Source organism: Pleurodeles waltl, chromosome 12 (assembly GCF_031143425.1).
Source record: "Pleurodeles waltl isolate 20211129_DDA chromosome 12, aPleWal1.hap1.20221129, whole genome shotgun sequence".
NCBI lineage: Eukaryota > Metazoa > Chordata > Amphibia > Caudata > Salamandridae > Pleurodeles > Pleurodeles waltl.
The window spans coordinates 285,090,345-285,113,342 of NC_090451.1; positions in this window are offsets into that span (position 1 = coordinate 285,090,345).

Consider the following 22,998-nt stretch of genomic DNA (forward strand, 5'->3'; position numbering starts at 1 on the left):
TTTCTGGTTCGACTGTAGTCACTGTAGTCTTTTGTGAGGTATAAGTCTTTTCTAGCCATTCGTTTAGCTGTTGCACTGTAAAACCCTGCAATGAAATGTTCCCTGCATGTATCATTGGCGACTGTGAGGCATTCGTACTCATCGTTTGTGGGGTCAAAACCCCTAGCACTGCTTGACGCATTGCTTCTATGGGTGCTCCCACTGGGCTAAGGTCTATTAAAGACCTTGGCTTTTCAACTGCTTGTTCTCCCAGGGCCATTATCTGGGGAGTTCCCATAGACCCTCCTCGTATCACATCCTGGGCCATTACTCCCTGATCACATACGTCAGTTTTGCCTTGAGCATACAGTGGCACTGGTGGACTGACAGTAATTGGCAACGATATGGCGGCAGGTGTCTGACCTGGTCCCAGACTCCGTGGAGCAGTAACTCCATAGGTCTGTTCCAAGGTACCCGGGACAGGCACTAATGGAGGACCAGCTACCGGGTTGTACCCTGTTATTAGTTGTGGTTGCGGCTGGGACAGCAATTTCGGAGTTGACTCAATTTGCACTAACTTTGATTTCGTATATGTCGGGTCTGGCGGCACTATCAAATTTGTAGTAGTCTCAAGTACTGGAACATCTGGGTAGATTCTCTGTATCTGTGGTGGAGGTTGCAACTGTATTGGCATGTCTGGTGCAGTGGGTACACTGACACCATTCTGTATCAAAGCCGTATCACTAGTCTGTACCGTATCAGCAACTCCTTTCTCCTGCGTCTGGTTCCCAGGATACATGCTAGTGCTTGGAGCGCTATCGCTCACCGCATAGGGTGGCGGGCGATCATGTAATAATCTGTCCATGAATTCCTCATCATCTGAATCATCTTCCTCTTCCCAAGGTCTTTTATTCTCTTTAAATTTGTTCGAGTCTTTATCTGTTTTACTGGAGGCTTTCTTTCCCTGTGTTTCTTCTCCTTGTGCTATCGCTGGGAACAATTCGAATCCGTCCACAATTCCCCGTCTCCACATTTTATTCTCGTCATCCCATCTAGCCTCTGCATAAGATTTTTCTGCCCTTTTCAGTCTTCTCTGAAACTTTTCTTGCCTCTGTTTAAGAGCCATTAGATCTCAAACCGCTAAAGCCTCATACTGAGCTGGCCTCGAAGGTGGTTTCTGTACGCTTAACATCCACCTCAAATTCTCTAGCACCCTCGTATTGAACGTCCCATGTTCTGGGAATGCTAAACATCCCTCCTTTTCTGTTAGTTTGCGCCACTGTTTCATCCATAAACATGGCGCGACACATTTCTCTTCCATCACTATATAAGCTGGAGTATCCTCGGGTGGTGTAGGCTCCCCATCAGTTGCTATAATATATGCGTCTCCTTTCAGAGCGCTCTTGAATGCCTTGACAAAATTCATTTTGCAGTTTTCTCTTATTTGTATTTAATCAGAAAGTGACTTAGTTCCCAGGACACTCTTCACCAACCTTTCTCAACCTATTGCCTCTCACGGACGGCAGCCAATCCGTGCGCGACCCGTCTCGACAACTAACCTATCTCAGCGTGGCACCACTGACGTCACACTCACACATTGCAGCTGACAAAGTCTTGCGGCTCGTCCGCTCCTCACCGAATCCACACAAACTAATGCAAATTATTGCGAGCACCTTAAATGAAAATCACAAATCTGTCGGTTTACTACAGGAAGGGTAACACATTAGATTCAGAACTTTACAGAGATTTCACTTGAAGCCTCGGCTGCTACTTTCTCCTTATCAGCTCCTGCATACGCAAGCAGAATTCGACCCGCAAATTCTACTCTCGACTTGTCAATGGCTCGTCCTAATGCACTTAAGAACTTACCAAATCTCCATTGAAGGTCTCACACATACATTTTGACTCAAACTTGACCTGTCAACCACACCCGATTGACCTATTAAACCGCACAGATTACAACATAAACCCAAGTGTCTCCTACACTTGTCAACATACTCCGGAGTCTTAGACCACGACAGGTCCGTACATAAACAACCAACCACGTGGATAATTTTGAGCACCAAGCGCCACACTCATATGAAGTACGCCGACTTCCCTACTCTCATACTGCGGAGTACGCACACTCCTACTAAAACAACATTTACCTGACCTAAATACACAGAGATTTCACAATCACCTGCAAAAGGCGTAAGCTAAGCAAGCGCAAAAACCCTATAACACACACATTATGACACCAAGAACATTCCCAACTCTCATAGGCAGGCTCTGAGATCCCGGGAAAGTCATGGTGAACTTAGAAACCCATCATACTTCCAATTTGCATTATCACAGAAAAACAAATTAAACAATGATTCTCCGTCCTAGGGCCCCCAAGGGCCAAAACCGTCGCTCTGCTACCTTTTATGTTAATTTATTACACATTAGGACTCGTTTTAGGCCAATGAATCTTGTGACCCAGCGGAGAGACACCGTAGGACGAGATAGCTAATCAATATGTCAAGCAATATATCAATAATGTCATCAATATTTATCACCACAATGCACTTTACTTTGGTTAAAGACATTAATCAAATGGACAACGCAACCATGACCTTTCAGTCATGAATAACCACACCTTTTAATAGAATGTTTGTATTTTATTCCCTATTGGTTACAATCTACGAGCAAAAGGGTTAATCTCAATACCAAGAAGCATAATAGCATAGTCACGATATGGCAACTGTGATAAGATTTCATTAATGCAAGAATCACAAACATCAGAACATAGCATGGCGTAAATATAGATCAGAATAGCAGATGTCGTATACATGTAAGTTCAGCATAGCGTAATGTCAGTCGTTTGTCTATTTGCGTCAGTCTAAGTGAACTCCTGTCCTAACCACTGATTAGCATTAGCATGTTGGGCATCATGCAAAACAATTTAGAACACCAATTTGGAAAACATCTGACTATGGTCTCTATCAAAACGAGCAGTTGGTATCTAGAAAGGAAAAGCAAACAGACAAATTACAAATTGCATTGTCATAATTACCCTCCAAGGATAAGATCAGTCTTCGTCTTCAGGACATCAGTCAAAACGCCATCCTTCTAAACTCAACTAAAGGCACAGGGGACACTTCCCTCATAAGGAGGAGAAGTGTAAAATGGGCAGTCTATGGGCGAAAATTGTTTTAATAATTCTCAAAGTCACCAAACAGAGTGACAGAGTTTCTGGATAAAATCAATAGCATTCCCTATCTAGTTCTAACGACCCTTCTGTGGCATGGGTTTTTATCCCTTTTTCGTAGTACATTCCCCCAAAATTCTATTGGACATTTACTATACCCCACTATCTTTAACCTATCAAATTAAACATTAAGTAATCCCAATTGTCACCCCACATTTATTCATAACATTTTGATTTGTCTTCATAATTGACGCCTTCGGAGGTGGCACGTCCGGTGTTACTTCATATCTTGGCACGTCTTCTCAGGTCATCAGTTCCATTGTCCATCGGTTTAAATTACCCTTGTACATTACATTCATCTACATTTGTTTCAATTTGTATACAAATCTTAAATCGAAGCACCAAATATGTGCTTGGGAACGGAATCACAAAGATACATTCATCTTCCAAGTTGAAGAAAAAGAACATTTGCAGTGTCTTGGCCCTTTGCGAGTCAGCACACTGGAATACAGAAACATGCATTTAATATGAGAGCTAAGCAGCTAAAAAAAACAAAGCTCACGCTAACTTAAGGCCTACAAGATTTTCAATATAAATGCAATATCATAAATGTTAATATAAACTTGATTAATCATAACATGAACAATTTTACTCATCATTATTAGTTTGCGTATACATTGGTGGCCACACACCATAGTCATAATTCAAGTGCACGTTTAAGCAAAACCGCTATTATTATTGTTTTCTATGTAGCATTGTTATACATTAATATATATATGTTTCATGTTAATTTAGATTATATAAACTACGCTCTCTCAAGCCCATCAGACAAAAACACACCTTGAAATAGGATTACAAAATACACAGGGGCTTGGATTCCCTCCAGGATGTATATTAGAAATTTGAATCACAGCCACTCGTCATAGACATTTTATCAATCAATAATGTAGGCATCACTAATGCTTTAAATAAAGAACATTCTAGAACAAATAGAGGTGCAGATCTGAAAAAAGTGTAGCTCAGTTTAATTTCACTGTGCAAAAGCTAAGCCCATGAAAAGTAAAAACCGATCTTGTAGGATTGATTCACAAATATTTTAATTTGCAAGATGTATGAAGTGTGTTAGAAATGGGGTCTCTGGTTGACAGTCAGGTTACCCCCTGTTCAAGCAAGGACCCTCACTCTAGTTAGGATAAAAGAGAATCACCCTCAGCTAACCCCTGCTTACCCCCTTGGTAGCTTGGCAGAGCAGTAGGCTTAACCTCAGAGTGCTGGGCGTAAAGTATTTGTACCAACACACACAGTAACTTAATGAAAACACTACAAAATGACACAACACCAGTTTAGAAAAATAGGAAATATTTATCTAGACAAAACAAGACCAAAACGACAAAAATCCAACATACACAAGTCAAGTTATGATTTTTTAAAGGTTTAAAATAAAAAGAGTCTTTAGGTAGTTGTAACACCACACTAGCGCTGCTAGCGTGAAAATGTACCTGGTTTGCGTCAAAAATAACCCCGCACGGGCGGTGTGCGTCGAAAATAACCCTGCACGGTTATATGCGTCGAAAACAACTCGGCACGGCGAGGCGCGTCGAAAAAAAGCCAGCCACGCGACGGTCCGAAAGTCCCGCGGCGCAGGTTGCGATCTCTCAGCCTTCGTCAGCGATGCTGCGCGTCGTTTCTCCTGCTCCGGGCGTCGATTCTCCGGTCGCGTTTCCTGCGGCGTCGTTTCTCAGCTGCGGAGCCGGCGTCGCGTCGTTTTCTCAGCCGCGATCGGATTTGCGTCGATCTTTTCTCCGCACGGAGCTCGGTGCGTGTATTTTTGTCCTTAGGTTGCCAGCCTCTCCTTTCAGGGTCCCAGGAACTGGAAGGGCACCACAGAGCAGAGTAGGGGTCTCTCCAGAGACTCCAGGTGCTGGCAGGAAGAAGTCTTTGCTATCCCTGAGACTTCAACAACAGGAGGCAAGCTCTACATCAAGCCCTTGGAGATTTCTTCTTCAAGATGGAAGGCACACAAAGTCCACTCTTTGCCCTCTTACTCTGGCAGAAGCAGCACTGCAGGAAAGCTCCACAAAGCACAGTCACAGGCAGGGCAGCACTTGTTCCTCAGCGATCAGCTCTTCTCCAGGCAGAGGTTCCTCTTGATTCCAGAAGTGTTTCTAAAGTTTGTAAGTTTGGGTGCCCTTCTTATACCCATTTTAGTCTTTGAAGTCACCTTTCTTCAAAGGGGACTCACACCTTCTTGTGAAATCCTGCCTTGCCCAGGCAAGGCCTCAGACACACACCAGGGGGCTGGAGACAGCATTGTCAGAGGCAGGCACAGTCCTTTCAGATGAGAGTGACCACTCCACCCCTCCCTCCTAGCAGAGATGGCTAATCAGGAAATGCAGATCACACCCCAGCTCCCTTTGTGTCACTGTCTGGTGTGAGGTGAAAAACAACCCAACTGTCAAACTGACCCAGACAGGGAATCCACAAACCAGGCAGAGTCACAGAATGGTTTAAGCAAGAAAATGCTCACTTTCTAAAAGTGGCATTTCCAAACGCACAATCTCAAAATCAACTTTACTAAAAGATGTATTTTTAAATTGTGAGTTCAGGGATCCCAAACTCCACATGTCCATCTACTCTCTAGGGGAATCTACACTTTAATCATATTTAAAGGTAGCCCCCATATTATCCTATGAGAGAGAGACAGACCTTGCAACAGTGAAAACTAAATTGGCAGTATTTCACTGTCAGGACATATAAACCACATTACTATATGTCCTACCTTATCCATACACTGCACCCTGCCCTTGGGGCTACCTAGGGCCTACCTTAGGGGTGCCTTACATGTAAGGAAAGGGAAGGTTTAGGCCTGGCAAGTGGGTACACTTGCCAAGTCGAATTTACAGTGTAAGAATACACACACAGACACTGCAGTGGCAGGTCTGAGACATGATTACAGAGCTACTTATGTGGGTGGCACAACCAGTGCTGCAGGCCCACTAGTAGCATTTGATTTACAGGCCCTGGCACCTCTAGTGCACATTACTAGGGACTTACTAGTAATTCAAATATGCCAATCATGGATGAACCACTTACATACAATTTAAACAGGAGAGCATATGCACTTTAGCACTGGTTAGCAGTGGTAAAGTGCTCAGAGTTGAAAAGCCAACAGCAACATGTCAGAAAAATATAGGAGGCAGGAGGCAAAAAAGTCTGGGGATGACCCTGCATAAGCAAAAGTCCAACACGACCCCCTACCAGCCTAGAGCCAGGGGAGAACAATCAATACCTTGATGTACTTCCCTGATTGGGGCGATAGAACAGGGACCCAGGCCCACAACAGCAGGGGCATGTTCCAGTTCTACGCCTTCCTGACTCCAGTTGGATCCCTCTGTCCATACTCTCAGGGCCCACTAAGCTAACCCATGGGGAACCCTTCTCCACATCTACAGACACCATCTGTGCAGCACCTAACTTTACTTTGCTCACAGATGAATTGCAATGGGCAGATAGTACCACCAGGGCCAACACAGTGGTGTTGCCCACTCCACCCCCGGGGTGTGATTCTCGTCCTTCCCCCCCCAGGGGTAACTCTGTCCACCAGGACAGCAAGCCACAGTGGCCCCAGACAACTGTCAGGGATGAGAGCCCGACCTCAGGCCTCTCTAACCACTGTGACTGTGGAGAGTGGGGGGTGGTAGCCCCAGGTGCCTGGCACCCTTTGACCACTCTCTCTTCCACCAGGTCAGGGATGACAACCTGACCCTGGTCCTCCCCTCTGGGGCTCTGTACCCTCCCTGCAGAAGCGGCACCCCCAGAGTCAAAAACTGTCAGGGTGCTTGTAGAAGCAGTCCTGCACAATTCTTCCACCAGTGCAGGGATGTTAACCTGCAACTGATCCTCCAACCTGGGGTCTGTACCTTCAGGTTGGACCAGGGCCAGGGGTGAGGCTTCCCTCCCCCTGCCCTCTCTTCTGGGGTCCTGAACCACCCAACTAGGAGTGCCCCCCCCAGAAGACAACATGGTAGGGGCACTGTTAGCAGTAGCCCCTTCCTCCAGGTCAGGGGGGACACCCTTAACCTGGCCTCCCAATCCAGGGTCTGTACCCACAGACTGGATCACTGCCTGGCAAACCAGGACTTCCTGGGGGGCATACCTACCCCCTACCAGGTCAGAGTTTACCCTCTGAACCTGGTCATCCAACCTAGGGTCACCACCCTGCGGTTGAACCACTGCCTGGCACACCAGGACTTCCTTGGGAGCACACTTACCCCCCATCAGGTCAGAGTTTACCCCCGGAACCTGATCATTCAACCCAGAGTCACCACCCTGCGGTTGAACCACTGCCTGGCACACCAGGACTTCCTTGGGAGCACACTTACCCCCCATCAGGTCAGAGTTTACCCCCTGAACCTGATCATTCAACCCAGAGTCACCACCCTGCGGTTGAACCATTGCCTGGCACACCAGGACTTCCAGGGGGGCACACTTACCCCCCTCAAGGGACACACTGTCCCGAAGGGCCACACAAGAGTCTGGCTGGCGCAGGTCCCCTGACCTCTGCCCATCTGACAGAGTCTGGATTCCCCCCAACCCAGAAATGGTCTCACCAAGGTCATTCATGGGGGGCTCTGCTCTCAGAGCTGACCCCTGACCCTCCAGGTTCTCCACTGGGGTCCGCAACCCCCTCTCAACCCTCTGTCTGGACTTCTGCACCCCCTCACTAGGAGTGGTACTGCCAGACACCAGAACTGGTGGGACGCTGGCTACAGCGGCCCCCCCAAGTTCTCCTGACACTGTGGGGTCTCCCTCAACAGATGGCCCTATGGTACAGGCTAGGCTCCCCTCCTGGTGTTCCCGCAGGGAACCCTCCAGGACCTGGGACCGGATCTCGGGCACCTTGGGCCTCAACCCATCCCCATTCCCTCTCCTCTGAGACTGGACATGGGGTCCCTCACCCATCCCACTACACTGGGACCTACCTGGGACACTACAATCCTTCCCTACCTCACCTGGTTGGGAACTACCTAGACCACTCCTCTCAGGAGCACCCCCAAATGCCTCTTCAGACTCTCTGGTACTCACCCAGAAGTCTGCCTCCATTGTAAGCTCCCTGGGGTCAGAGAACTCACACTCCACCTGGTGTTGGCATAGCTCTGGAAAATAAGGACTAGACATATGCTCTCCAGCAATTACATGACTCAGCCCCTCACATGAATTAACCAAAGTACCCTTCACCCAACCATCCAGTGACTCTGCTTTGACAAAGCACCCCACATCACCCTCCTGAGACTGGTGAGAGAGTACCTGACTGTCCCTGACACTCAACCCACACTCTTCTGGGATGTCTTCACACTCCATAACCAGGACTTCTACTTGGGGGGAACCCCTCTCCCTGTCACTCTCACCTAGAGTCAGTAGAGTGTCCCTCCCACCAGTAGGAATATGACTCCCCATGCCAGTTCCCCAATCCACCTCAGAGACCCTGTGCATCACTGGAGCTACCTCATACCCCTGAACCTCCTGGCGTGTGTTAACTCCCTCCTTCAAGTAGGGCACCACATCTCTGGGCATGTGCACTTCTTCAGCAGTACTGGATACAAGATTTTTGCTGCCACCATCTGAACTGGACTCAGCCCTCATGGCCTCCAGCTTCAGCTCTTCACAGCTCAGCTCTTGAGCTGCAATCCTTTCTTTTTCCAGGACTAAGGCTCTCTTCTCCTCAGCCCTCTCAAGCTCTGCATCTAGCTCTTCCAGACTCCGGATTCGAGCTAGGAGCCACTCATCTCTTTCTGTTCCCTCCTCTTCGGAGTAGTCATCCTCCTCAGACTCATTTGGTGGTGTTGCCTGACAGCGTTTCAATTCATACTGAAACAGGGCTGACTCAAGATCCTCCCTTCTGGATTTCTTGTTCACAGCCAGTCCCCTTTCCATGCAAAATGCTTTAAGCTGCCACTTTTTATACATAAATAGGTGCCAGAAATTGACTTCCATTCTGCAAAGGCTTCACAACCAAAAACCAAAGTCCAAAAATATTATCAATACTTCCAGGAGGACATCAGAGAACAAAAAGCAGAATCACAAGACAAGTAGTATGTGGTCACGTAGTGGTCTGAGATCAAAACAGTAGTGTACACTCAATTACTGTATGTCAAGTACAAATACAAGTCCAATCCCGACCGCTGGTCACCAATGTTAGAAATGGGGTCTCTGGTTGACAGTCAGGTTACCCCCTGTTCAAGCAAGGACCCTCACTCTAGTTAGGATAAAAGAGAATCACCCTCAGCTAACCCCTGCTTACCCCCTTGGTAGCTTGGCAGAGCAGTAGGCTTAACCTCAGAGTGCTGGGCGTAAAGTATTTGTACCAACACACACAGTAACTTAATGAAAACACTACAAAATGACACAACACCAGTTTAGAAAAATAGGAAATATTTATCTAGACAAAACAAGACCAAAACGACAAAAATCCAACATACACAAGTCAAGTTATGATTTTTTAAAGGTTTAAAATAAAAAGAGTCTTTAGGTAGTTGTAACACCACACTAGCGCTGCTAGCGTGAAAATGTACCTGGTTTGCGTCAAAAATAACCCCGCACGGGCGGTGTGCGTCGAAAATAACCCTGCACGGTTATATGCGTCGAAAACAACTCGGCACGGCGAGGCGCGTCGAAAAAAAGCCAGCCACGCGACGGTCCGAAAGTCCCGCGGCGCAGGTTGCGATCTCTCAGCCTTCGTCAGCGATGCTGCGCGTCGTTTCTCCTGCTCCGGGCGTCGATTCTCCGGTCGCGTTTCCTGCGGCGTCGTTTCTCAGCTGCGGAGCCGGCGTCGCGTCGTTTTCTCAGCCGCGATCGGATTCGCGTCGATCTTTTCTCCGCACGGCGCTCGGTGCGTGTATTTTTGTCCTTAGGTTGCCAGCCTCTCCTTTCAGGGTCCCAGGAACTGGAAGGGCACCACAGAGCAGAGTAGGGGTCTCTCGAGAGACTCCAGGTGCTGGCAGGAAGAAGTCTTTGCTATCCCTGAGACTTCAACAACAGGAGGCAAGCTCTACATCAAGCCCTTGGAGATTTCTTCTTCAAGATGGAAGGCACACAAAGTCCAGTCTTTGCCCTCTTACTCTGGCAGAAGCAGCACTGCAGGAAAGCTCCACAAAGCACAGTCACAGGCAGGGCAGCACTTGTTCCTCAGCGATCAGCTCTTCTCCAGGCAGAGGTTCCTCTTGATTCCAGAAGTGTTTCTAAAGTTTGTAAGTTTGGGTGCCCTTCTTATACCCATTTTAGTCTTTGAAGTCACCTTTCTTCAAAGGGGACTCACACCTTCTTGTGAAATCCTGCCTTGCCCAGGCAAGGCCTCAGACACACACCAGGGGGCTGGAGACAGCATTGTCAGAGGCAGGCACAGTCCTTTCAGATGAGAGTGACCACTCCACCCCTCCCTCCTAGCAGAGATGGCTAATCAGGAAATGCAGATCACACCCCAGCTCCCTTTGTGTCACTGTCTGGTGTGAGGTGAAAAACAACCCAACTGTCAAACTGACCCAGACAGGGAATCCACAAACCAGGCAGAGTCACAGAATGGTTTAAGCAAGAAAATGCTCACTTTCTAAAAGTGGCATTTCCAAACGCACAATCTCAAAATCAACTTTACTAAAAGATGTATTTTTAAATTGTGAGTTCAGGGATCCCAAACTCCACATGTCCATCTACTCTCTAGGGGAATCTACACTTTAATCATATTTAAAGGTAGCCCCCATATTATCCTATGAGAGAGAGACAGACCTTGCAACAGTGAAAACTAAATTGGCAGTATTTCACTGTCAGGACATATAAACCACATTACTATATGTCCTACCTTATCCATACACTGCACCCTGCCCTTGGGGCTACCTAGGGCCTACCTTAGGGGTGCCTTACATGTAAGGAAAGGGAAGGTTTAGGCCTGGCAAGTGGGTACACTTGCCAAGTCGAATTTACAGTGTAAGAATACACACACAGACACTGCAGTGGCAGGTCTGAGACATGATTACAGAGCTACTTATGTGGGTGGCACAACCAGTGCTGCAGGCCCACTAGTAGCATTTGATTTACAGGCCCTGGCACCTCTAGTGCACATTACTAGGGACTTACTAGTAATTCAAATATGCCAATCATGGATGAACCACTTACATACAATTTAAACAGGAGAGCATATGCACTTTAGCACTGGTTAGCAGTGGTAAAGTGCTCAGAGTTGAAAAGCCAACAGCAACATGTCAGAAAAATATAGGAGGCAGGAGGCAAAAAAGTCTGGGGATGACCCTGCATAAGCAAAAGTCCAACAAAGTGTGCATGACATATAGAGTGCATGCATAGGGCACTGAATTACACAAAAATTAGCACTTTGCCCAGGACAAACTCAGAAGTAATTAGTATGGAACTTGCTCATGGTCACCTTCCGTGCCATAATAACAAGCATTAACAATGTCAATAAACCTGGCTTTAAAGGGACGTTGTGTGATAAAGAGCTGGAGAAGAATATTGGTGTAGGTTTAAAGGCCAGGTTACCATTGCACTGTCAAACCAGACCGAAAAAAAACAATGTAGGCTAATGACTGTCCACGTCCCAACTGTGCTCTGTAGAGAAAAAAAACAAAATGATCTAGTTACCTAAGACACTTTTATATCATTACAGTGTTGTGTTTGCCCCTTAAAGTTTAAGCTTGGGCAGCTGGATAAATAAACAAAATGATCACACCTGCTTTGTGGGCAAGCACTTTTTTTGTGGAAGCACAAAACTTCTGCACAATCAAAACATGCACTCCTGGCTACCAACATGTAAGCAGAGCTAACGCCCCTCTCTCTTGAGGCTCACATAATTGGTGACAGCTGGGCTGTTCAGTCAGAATACAAAAAGCTATGGGGCAGATTACGACCTAGGCAGATTAAATACTTTGTCACATGGGTGACGGATATCCTGTCTGACGTATTACAAGTTCCATTATTTCCTATGGAACTTGTAAAATGGCAGGCGGGTATTAGTCACGTTGGTGACGGAGTATCCCATCCGCCAAGGTCTTAATCAGGCCCTATGTCTCTCACTGAGCTTATAATTGTGTATAACAGTATAGGAAAAATACTCGCCTGTCAGAAAATATTTTCATGAAAAATCTTTCTCTTTTCTCCAGTTTTATTTTTGATTTTCTCCAGGTCAAGGATGAATCTAAAGTTCTTTAGCACTGTGCTTAGAAGTTGCACTTAGTGAAAAATGTCCATAAAACCACGTGCAAATTTTATAACTTGTGGTCTTGATGAATACAGCATCATTTACAAAATCATACTAAGCAATTTAAACCATAGAAACAAAACAACATTAGTCAAGCTCCAAATAAAGCTTGTTACCCATATACAGTAACATGAATAAGCAAGATAAAAATAGCTGCCCGTCGGAAAGTGCAGCAGGGTATAGAGGCGCATCCAACACCCAGCAGCTATACAGTACACATATAATTGAAAACACAGTGCTTTGCTTTGAGATGTTCAGTGAAGTGAAAAGCTATTTTGCTTGTATCTACATGCCTTATTCCCATTTCATTCAAGAAAGATACCAGTCACCTCTTCTTAGAATGCCCTTAAGCACCAGCCAACCTTTCCAAGTATGAGCTAAACCAGGGCAAAAATCCAAGTCTATTTCCTTCCACATTTTATAGGCTGGACAAACTGCCTAACCATCATTGTAATCAAGCCTTTTACAACTCATTGTGAGTGACCTAATGCATCTAAAGCTGTGGTTTTAAAAAACCTCACTTTAACAAAATTAACAGATTTGACAATCTGGAAATTCATCAATAAGGATCAAAAACCAGCTCAATATCACGATTTTTCAGGTTTCTCCAGAGAAAATTAGAAAATTACTTTCAAGAGGCCCTAAGTGAAACCCAAAGTGAACTCGGTCCAGAGACGGGTAACCCATGTGTGTAGCTGTGGGACTTGGATATCGCACCAGTCCCACAGGAGCAACAGTGTCTTGTACTGGAAAATCCCCAAGCAAAGATGTCACTGATTTGCCACCCACTAAAAGAAATTAAAACCTGCAGAAAATATTATACGGGAACCATTAAGGCAAGAAAATAGGAGGTCAGAAGAGAGACCTGAAAGCAATTAACTGCTGCTTATGCCAGGAATGATGTGATCAAATTCTGGAAGGTAGTTTTTTATGAATGGTCCTGCCACCAATATAGATGTGACTGTCTCTGAGCACATCTGGGTAAATCACTTTACTACTGTATATGATCACCACAATCCGGCCCATAATGATTGCAGTGCACTGAAAGAGATTTTTATCACAGGAAGCATTAAAGAATTAAGAATTTCACTCAAGGATGTTATAACTGCCGTGGAAAGGTGCCCAAGCAATAAAGCAATGGGGCCAGATGGGGTTCCAATAGACCTTTAAAAAATAATCTGACACTCTGGGCTCTGATTTTGGTGACTGTGCTTCACAGTGCAATTATTGCCAGTCCCCCCAAATCCCGGCCCACGGAAATAATTGCCCATTTTTTAAAAAAGGGAGACAGGTTGACCCTCAATGTTATCACCCAAAATCTTTAATAGATTCTACCACTAAGGTAATGAGCAGAGTACTGCTGGACCAACTGTAGAATTGGGCAACTGAGAAGTTTATTTCAACAATAGCCCAGTATGGATTCAGACAGGGACTAAGGACAACAGCCCAGTGTCTGAATCTTCATCTACTAATTAGTAAATATGTACTTGCTAAAGGCTGGTGCCTTTTTTGGCATTTATGAAACTCAGTGCAGCTTTTGATAATGGGGTAAGAGGGAGAATGCAGAATATATTGGCAAAAAAGGCACTAATCCAGGGATTGTGCACTTACTTTTGCAGCTTCATGAGGATGTGGAAGATAGTGTAAGGTCTGTGCCAAATGGGGAATGTTCATCACTCATAAAATTAAGACAAGGGATCATGCAGGGGTGCGCGCTGGTCCCTGTCCTCTTTAGTCTCTATATTAATGGTCTTGACAATTATTTGACTGAAGAGGAAGCAGATCCCACTAGGGTTGGGACCAGACAACTACCAGTACTTATAAACGCTGATGATTGATTCCTCATGGCAAGAATGGTGCTGGGGCTCTAGAAGCTCTTAGACAAATTAGCGGCTTTTATGTCTGATCTGAGCCTTCAACAAACAAAGCAAAATCTTCCATAATGGTGTGTGGCCGCCCCTTGAGTAAGATCTCTCCTTTCCACGTTAATGGCACTGCTCTTCAGTGCGTAACCACTTTCTTCTACCTTGGGGTCCCCTTTGATAGCATGAGCTCATGGAAGCTTCGGATGAGTGTGAGGGCAGTGCAAATTGAAAAAATCATAGCTTCACTGTTCAACTTTGCCACACAGCTAGGCCCCATGAGACTTGTTGCTGTTATTACCATATATAAAGCTAGATCTGTGTCAGTTGCCTCCTATGGTACAGGATGTGGGGTTACACTGACCATTCTCAACTCCAGACTAGCAAAAATAGTTTCCTGCGCAAACTACTGTCACTTCCCAAACAGTGTTCCACCCTTAACAGCACATGAGGAACTAGGACTTCAATATCTAGAAGACACCAAAAAGCTAGCACTGACCACGTTGTGGCTGTTGGTCTGGTCCAGCCCTGAGGCCGTGCTAGTGACTGCTGTTTAAAACTGTCACAGGTTTGCAAAATTAAATGGCTTATGCATATTAAAGATGACTTGCGGGCAATCGGGTGGATGGATCTATTCAAGAACCCTCAGAGTACCAAACAATCAACCAAGATTTTAGTAAAAAGTGAACTACTACATTTCTTAGCCATGAAAAGAAGGGAGTCAGAATTGAATAAAAAGACAGTTGAAACACATCTCCTGCTGTGCGCAACCCTTAGTATGGAACCCCATTTGTCCAAGTGGAACACCACCAGGGATTTTATCTGATTAGATTTAGACTTGGTATGGCCCACTATATCGTATCCTACCTTTCAAATGTTTATAACAACCAAGACCTGATAGCATGTCCACCCAACTCGATATTGTCTTTTTGGCTATCAGAACACAACTTACTAAAAATGGTATGTTGTTTCTTTTTCCCTGTACAGTCACAACCTCTGTTTCCAATCACATTACTTTCTTTCAGTGCAATGCTGAAACGTCTTTCTTCAATTGCATGCTCTCCCTTATAATTAGCCAGTTCTGGCAACCTTACAACTGTCTCTTGATCATCTTTATTCATTCTTAAGGACACTTGCAATAGTCGCTACTAACTAATATTTAGCCTTTGTTCATCCCTATTCTATCACTTGCTCTTTCATCATCCGGCACAGGCTTTTTTCTGGCATTTTTTGGATTGAGAACCATGGTTTTGGATTGCATGACCTTTTTCCACGGACTTTGGGTCCCTATTCTTTGGAATCTCTTGGGATTTCTCTGGCACATTTTTTGGCTTCTTTTCACCTTTTTTAACATAACTACACTCTATCTTACTATGTTCTCTAGCCTTATGACATCTCTCTTTCTTTCCCAGCCTTGAGAAAGCCCTGGCCTACGCACCTATGGGGCGAAACACGTGTTGGCTGGCCTAATTCATACACTCCTTTGGACCTATGAGTGTCTAAATTTCTACTGCGAGTTGTATGTCTTTCTTAAATAAAAAACTGGAATTGGAGCAACACTGACATTGATTATAGCCTTTTTGATGAATGCTACACGTCTTAAGACAAATTGACTTTGCAAAACAAAACTGTATTTACACAGTGGGACCTCACCATTTTTCGAATCATATTGTCTCAATCCCAGCTGTCTTTGGTTTTCTTCTGTGAGCTATAAAAAGGGTTGAGGACAGGTATTTTAAGAACGCTATTGCAGAATCTTAATATCAGAGAGTGCAAAGCAGCACTGATGTATCTACAGCTGCTCCAGACCGATTCGGTTTGCCGTGCAATTTATCGCGTATTGCCTCTGTAGAAAGACAGCGCAGAGTAGTTGGGAAGTGATTATGGTCATGGTCTTAGCCATAGGTGAACTCAGTCAGGAGAAGAAGAGTGGATGGGCGGCCCCTCTCCACCATTATAGCTCTGAAATTGTTATTTTAAGTATTATTTATAAGCTGTTCTTAACTTTTTAAGCTGTAGGTATTTTATGTATAACAAGGTGCACTAAGGATCTAGATTATGTTCCTATACATGATGTATATTTTAACTATCCTAATTTGTTACATTTGTTTAAAAATGTTTGCACAAGATCATGCTTTTCCTATCGTATGTGATTGGATTTTATATATGAGGTGTATTTCATATATGTACTTTTTACGGTTTGCTTAAAACTGAATAAAGATGAACTGAACTGAGTGCAACTCAGCCCTGTTTTCGCAATGCAGGAAGTCTATGGCTGTTGTTGAATTAATTACATCAGCACGAGACAATCACAGGACTCTTGTGCATATCTCCTTTTCTAAACCTGATTACGCTCATCATCAGAAAGTGGTATTAATGACTAAAACATCTTACTTTTGCAGAACAAGCCTTTGTATTTCCTATTGCACGCACAGGGAGAATTGTCTTCTTGTCCGTACTGTTTAAAATAGTCTCCCTGTCTCTTGTAACAATGTCCTTTGCTCTATCCACATAGACCATGGATGTTTCATGTATGTTCACATTTAGTATATGTGGTAGGATATGCATGGATGGCCTTGTTTGTATGTTACATCCCAGGAATCCATACTGTATCTGTGAAATGGAGGTTTGAGGCAATCTGCAGACAGCAAAGTGATTTGCGGCATTCCTGCAAAACATTCCTGAGGTCCTATCCAGTGGTGTAGACTCTACGGTGTGAAATGTAGATGATAGAGGACATTTTTTAAAGTATAAGGACTGTCTCTGCCCCTTCCGGCTCCAATATCCCCCAGAGACGTTGCCCACAATGGTTTGTGAGGTAGATGAATGAGGAAGCTTCTCCCCCTTTTATGTCTTTGTTTTATGCAGTGGCGTAGCGTGGGGGGTGCAGGGGGGGCCGGCCGCACCGGGCGCAACATCTTGGAAGAGACTCGAGTGCTAAAATCCACGGGTTAGGGGGCGCAAATTACTTGCCTTGCCCCGGGTTAGGGGGCGCAAATTACTTGCCTTGCCCCGGGTGCTGACAAGCCACGCTACGCCACTGGTTTTATGTCTCCTTGTCTCCCTCATTCCAGACAGTGGCAGAGGCCTGGCCACCCAGGGAGCAATACATAGCAAGGATTAGGAACCCAAAAGGTTTGGCATTGGCCTCCAGCCTGTGGCTTTGGCAATTCTTGTTTGGTTCTGTCATTATTTTTGCAAAACATTTTTGTTGGGGAAGCTGCCACGTCCTCACCGATCTAAAAAAATACATTGGCTAAAGGTAAATCTTTTTTGGGTAAAAAAAAAAACAAATTCTCATGGTAGGTCCTGGAACTGACGGGAACTACGTTTATGTGAATGTGGTCTTTGTGAAACAGCAGTCTGCCGTAACTCACAGTGACATCACCGAATGGCTGAAGTGGACTGATCATTGACCCATGACGCATGCTGGAGTGGATGGCAGAAAAATATCAAGCACACGACAAAATGTTAATGGATGATGTCGGGCTGAAAATGTCTATAACGTCTGTCCATTATAACTAACATTAGCAAAATAAAAAGGTCTTGGCTAACAGTGGGCCTAAAAAAACACAATCGCTGTGGCATTAGCTTCCAGCTTCTTACCTTTGCTAATGTTTTTTTGTAATGTTTTTGTACATCTCTTATTACAAACATAACACATTGAAAAGATGGCTACTTTGAAAGCCTTGTAAAGGGAGATAGTTTTGCAAAGACGTAAATAGATAAGTAGATAAGTAGAGAGAGATAGGTTGGTAGACAGGTAGCTAGACAAACAAGAAGATAGACAGAGACGAGTAGGTAGACAAAAAGGTAGATAAACAGGCAGACAAACAGAAAGGCTGGTAAATAGACAGACAGAAATACAGACAGTTAGATAGGCAAACAGACGATAGCACTAAAGTTTTAATAGCAATAAAGTAATTAACAAGCAAAAGCAAAAACAATGGCACTGTAGAGAACTACCTTGCGTGTGGATGTGCTCTATGTGATACAGCAAAATGCAGTTACTCAAAGTGAAGGTAGGCAGTGGCTGAAGTATGGTGGCCCACTGCCCCATTCTCTATGCTGTAGTGGGTGGAAGCAGAATGTAAATGACACAACAGCAGACCAATGGATGAAGTGACCTGGCTGAAAGAAGTGACCTGGCTGAAAGCTCCTTTAAGTAAGTATATTGTATATATTATATATATACATCTCAGTAATTACATAGGGAATTGACTTACATTGCAGTACTTTACATTACGAGTACGGTAATTTACAGGTAAATGGTAAATATTGTTTCCAGCATATATATATATATATATATATATATATATATATATATATATATATATATATATATATATAAAATAGGTACTCCCAATGTAATGACCAAGATGTAATGACTCCTCATGTAATCACCTGCGAATAACCAAATGACATTCAGTAACCAGAGTACAATACTACGCTGTGAATATTTAACTTTAACTGAGACATAACAATCCTGAAATTCTTCTTAAATAAGCTAACAAATTGAGCAGTTATTTTCCCTCAAAACTAAGCAAAACAAAAACCGTGCTCTTTCTATTTGGCTGTAGAAAACCCCTTCACAACTATGACTTGGAAAACTCTCTTCACTTGGTAGTTCCCCCATAATTTACAATAAAATAATTGTTTCATCTCACATATCAGAAATAGATAAAAACACCTCCTTCTGACTCTTCCTAATAAAGAAACTCAAATCAATTATCCTTCTTTCCGCTTCATAACTGTAGTACAAGCCCTAGTTTTAGTACTCTTGACAATGGCAATGCTTTTCTAGTTGGAATCTCCATAGCCACTCTCATTGGTGTTGTGAACCCCTCACCTTAGCAGGTACAACGGGGGTGGGGTTCTTTGTGGGCCTCTTTTATCTGCAACGTGCCATATGAAATCACAGAATTAACAGTAAGAGTAAAAACAGAAGGAAGAATTGATAGAAAGGGGACGAAGGATGGATGCATCAGTGGGTGAAAGTATGGATTGATGAGTGGTTTAAAGGATGGGGTGAAAGATTGGATGGATGCATAGATGCATGGATGGGTGAACGGATAGATGAATAGTTGGATTATGGAAGGGTTAAGTGATGGGTTGCATGAAAGGATGGAGTTTGAAACGATGGGTGGGTGAGAGGATGAGTGGGTAAAATAATGGGTAGATGAGTGAGTAAAATAATGGGTGAATGAGTGGATGAGTGGGTGAGAGGATTGGTGGCTGATAGGATTGCAGAGTAAATGGTAATCTGGGAGGATGGATGGATTGATGGATGGATGGCTATATGGATGGAATGATGGGTGCAAGGATGGCAAAGTAAGTGGAATTCTAGGAGGATGGTTGGGTGGGTGAAAGCAGGGTAGAGCGAGTGGAAAACAGAGGATGGATGGATGGCAGAGTAAATGGAAAGCTGAGAGGATGTATGGATGGTTGGATGGTTCCATTGAAAGACTAGATCAACTTCATCAACTGATGAATGAAAGGCTTTATTGATAGATGTCATGTCAAATGATAACTGTATAGGTGGGTGTATGTATGAATGCATGCTTGCATTGATGATGAATACGTGAACAGATGGATGGATGGATGAAATGGCCAATGGATGGATGGAATGGTGAAAGATTGAATGACGGATGGAAACAAGGAAAAGTGAATGAATGATAGAATGTAAAGGTGAAATGGTGAAATGGTGGATGGAAGGCTGGAGGATGAATGGATAGAACTTTGGATGGAAGAGAAAAGTGAAATGTTCTAGGGAGGTTCAAATTTGCTTGCTTGGTGCCATCAAAGGTTTGGTTCCAAGTGAGGGGTATTTTAATTTTCTGGCTACACCCTTGCATCAGCGGCCCATCCATAGGGGCTGAGGGGCCATGCCTCCACCTTTTTCCCGGCAAGAAGAGTGCTTGTCAGGCTAAACAAAAGACAGACACTCTTCTGGTTCAGGTCAGGTGGCCAGAAGCTGGACATGTGCTAAATGCACAGCTCCTGCTGGGCTGAAGAAGTCACAACTCATGTGGGCATGACTTCTTCTGCTTTGAAAAAATTGCCTTGAGGCCCTCCCCCTCTTGATGAAGGGGAGCTTCACCACTTGCTTCAGACCTGGGTGCTTCAGTTTTAAGCCCTGAAGTGCCCAGGATCAAATGTCAATCAGTGACACCTCATCACAGAGTGGGGTGGAGTCAGCAGTCTCACCAACGCCATCCGACTTTGTGACGAGACTGGAACTACTGCCTTAGGTCAGCCAATAAGGAAAGGCAGCAGTCCGAAGCTTCCTGGGACCTCAGAGGTATGGGACTGCTGCCTACCTCTTTGGCTGGCCTTGAGGACTGCCAATGAGGGAAGGCAGCAGTTCCAACCCACCTGAGACCTCTGCGGCTTCCCTGTAGGAGCTGCTGCTTTCGAGGTATGTTTTTGTTTTAATGTTTGGTGCATGCTTGTATGAATGTATGTGTATTTGTTAGTGGGTATTGTGAATGGGCGTGTGAGTGCATGTGTGAATGAATGGGTGTGAGTTAGGTGTATATGTGCATGTGTCACCACCTCACCCTCGTAAAATTAACAGACACCACTGCTCCCTTAGCCACTCTAGTGCCACTCCACTTAAAGCCATTCTCCATGCTGATACATGCCACATCCAAGGTGTGAAAAAACTCAAGTACATCACACCAATTCAGTAAGACATTCACCAGCTTCTGGTCATAGTCAAATGAAATTACAAAGTAGCCTGCATCACATATAAAGCTCTCAACCTCAGACTGTCCAGCAGCCTCAAAATTAATCTACAGCTTATGGCAGCAGAGGGAGAGACTGGAAGTAAATTCAGTTCCCTATTGGAAATCCCAAAGACTAAACAATAAGAACTCTCAATCAGATTTCGTTGTGACATGATTCTACAACCTGAACTAATCTTCCCAAATAGCTCAAATTCAAACTGAATTCAGTAAATGTCAAGGTAGGTTAAAAACCCACCTTTTGCGTTCTGTGAAGTGTTACACTTCCAGTTTGGCAAAACACACTCTATAAAAATGTCTGGAATACATAAGTAAAATACTAAGTAGTGGCCCAGGGAGCAAGTTTCACTTTTGATGGAAGATCATTTTTGGTCACAGGAGAACAGTTCTGTAATTATCTGTGCAGGAGTACTGTTCTGTAATAAGTTGCCTTCAACTTTGAAAGCAGAGGAAAATTTATAGTTTTCAGAAAAAAAACCTAAAAATCTACCTGATTGTTTGACCGATTGAGAAAATAAGGAACAGAGCATATAGAGATCAGCACTTTCACAGTACTTAATTTGAGGTAGTGATTTCCGGTGGACTCCACTGGCACTTAATTTTGAGGATTGATACTTATTTTTCTATACCAGCTATTTATTGAGAACAAGTCAGAAACACACATGGATTGGAAAGATTGGGGAGGAGAACGATGTAAAAACTTTCACAAAGGGATAAAGCAATGTTAGAAATGGGGTCTTTGGTTGGCAGTCAGGTTGCCCCCTGTCCAAGCAAGGACCCTCACTCTAGTCAGGGTAAAAGAGAATCACCCTCAGCTAACCCCCACTCACTCCGTTGGTAGATTGGCACCAGCAGCGGGCTTAACTTCAGAGTGCTAGGTGTAAAGTATTTGTACCAACACACACATTAACTTACTAAAAACCCTACAATATGACACAAGACAGGCTTAGAAAAATATAAATATTTATCTAAACCAAACAAGACCAAAATGACAAAAATCCACAATACACAAGCCAAGTTATCACAAAAAATGCTAAAAGAGTCTTCATGTAATTTTAGGCACAATGCTAACGCTGTTAGTGTGAAAAATGTACCTTGGGTGCGTCAAAAATGACCCCACATGGGCAAGTATGTGTCAAGAAAGGCTTGCGATGCGTCAATTTCACGCACGATCGAGACTTTGCGTCGTTTCTCCTTTAGTCAGGTCGGTGTGTGTCATTTTTTCTCTCCGCAGGAGAGTGATGTGTCGATCTGGTCAGCACTCTCGGGTCCGGGAAGGCCTTGCGTCATTTTTACATGCCCAGTGGTGTTTGCATCAGAAATTCAGCCGCACGATGATCCAAAAACCATGCAGCGTGGGTTGCGATTTCACCAGCCTCCATCAGCGATGCTCCGTGTCATTTCCCCAGCTCCGGGCATTGATCTTCCGGTTGCGTTGCAGGCGAGCGTTGATTTTCAGCCACGAAGCCAGCGGCGCATCCATTTTTGAGCCGCAGATCGGAGTCGTGTTGATCTTTTCCCTGCACGGCGGTCTGTGCGTGGATTTCTCACTCTTGGGCTGCTAGCTTCTCTTCTCAGGGCCCCAGGAACTGGATGGGCACCACTTGACAGAGTAGGAGTCTCTCCAGAGGCTCCAGGTGCTGGCAGAGAGAAGTATTTGCTGTCCTTGAGACTTCAAACAACAGGAGGCAAGCTCTAAATCAAGCCATTGGAGATCTTCACAAGAAGGAAGGAAACACAAAGTCCAGTCTTTTGTCATATTTAACAGGCAGAAGCAGCAACTGCAGGATAGCTCCACAAAGCACAGTCACGGGCAGGGAAGCTCTTCTTCCTCAGCTCTTCTCCAGGCATCGGTTCCTCTTGGTTTCCAGAAGTGTTCTAAAGTCTGTGGTTTTGGGTGCCCTTCTAATACCCATTTTGCCCTTTGAAGTAGGTTTACTTCAAAGAAAATTCTCTCTTGTTTGTGAAATCCTGCCTTGA